We start from the raw sequence: 1,585 nt of genomic DNA, 5'->3' as shown, positions 1-1,585 counted from the left end.
TACAATGAATATAAATGATATCTCATTGTTGTTTTGATTTGCATCTCCCTGATGATTAATGATGTAGAGCATTTGTTATGTACCTTTTGAACATTTGAATCACTTGAGGAAGTTTCTGTTTATTTTTTCTCCCTGTTTTTTTTTATTGTTGGGGTTAGATATTCTTTTCCATAATTTTCTACTGGTGTCTCATATGTCTTGAATATTAACCCCTTTTCAGATGGGTAATAGGTAAATGATTTTTCCTGTTTTGTGCACTGTCTTTGTGTCTCCTTGACTGTTTCTTTTGAGATGCAGAAGCTTTTTAGTTTAATGTAGTTTCATTTGTTTATCTTGGCTTATACTTTCTTGGTCAGTGGTGTTTCATCTTTGTTTTGTTTTTTTTTTATAATTTTTTTATTAGTGAAACACCATGAGGTACAGTAGTAGATTTACAATTTTTTGTGCTTGGGTTTCGATTATACAATGATCAGATACCCATCCCTCCATCAGTGCCCATTTTCCACCACCATGGATAATATCCCCCCCACCCCATCCCCCCATCCCCCCCTGCCTCTGTGGCAGGGCAATCCCCTGTGTTCTCTCTCTCCTTTTGGGTGTTGTGGTCTGCAAAAGAGGCATTGAGTGGCAAACATGTTCAGTCCATAGTCTACTTTCGACATGCATCTCCCCTCCTGGGAGGATCCTCCAAACACCCTTTATTTGGTGCTCCCTTCTCTATCTGAGCTGTCCTTTCTCTAGAATGCCCGGCTGGCCTCAAGCTATGGAGTAATCCTCCTGGTGCTGATCTCAGCTATTCTTGGGTATTAATCTCATATTTTGTTACTTTATATCCCCCAGATGAATGCAATCTTTCTATGTCTCTCCCTCTCTTTCTGACTCATTTCGCTTAGCATGATACTTTCCATATTGTAAGTGGTGTTTCATCTTTGAAAATGTCTTTAGATTCAATTGTATGGAAGGTTCTGCCTGTTTTCCTCCATGTATCTTAAGGATTCAGGGTTGAGATTGAAGTCTTTAATGTCAGATTTACTTTGATCTGACTTTTGAGCCTGTCATTAGAGTCCTTTTTTTTGTATGTAAATGCCCATTTTTCCCAACACCACTTGTTGAAGAGGCTTTCCTTGCTTCATCTCACATTTCTTAGTCCTTTATCAAAGATTAAGTGATCATATATGTGAGGGTTTGTGTCAGAATATTCAATCCTATTCCATTGGTCTGTAGGTCTGTCTTTATTCCAACACCATGCTGTTTTAATTTCTACCACTTTGTAATGCAGATTGGAGCTGGAAATGATGATACCTCCCATCTTCTTTTTCCCAAAGATTGCTTTAGCATTTTTGTTCCACACGAATTTTAGGAATGTTTGATTATATCTTTGAAAAATGTCATCCTTATGAGGATTGCACTGAATCTGTATAGTACAGATAATGCTTTGGGGGAGTATTGCCATTTTGACAATGTTAGTCCTCCAGATCTATAAGCATGGGATGTATTTCCATTTCCTCATGTCCTCTTATTTCTCGAAGCAATGTTTTGTAGTTTTCTTTGTATAGGTCCTTTACCTTTTTAGTTCAGCTGATTC

The sequence above is a fragment of the Sorex fumeus genome, unplaced genomic scaffold (genome assembly GCF_029834395.1).
Source record: "Sorex fumeus unplaced genomic scaffold, SorFum_2.1 ptg000265l, whole genome shotgun sequence".
NCBI classification, from domain to species: Eukaryota; Metazoa; Chordata; class Mammalia; order Eulipotyphla; family Soricidae; genus Sorex; species Sorex fumeus.
The sequence above is the reverse complement of the archived record's forward strand: the minus strand, read 5'-3'. Positions refer to the sequence as shown.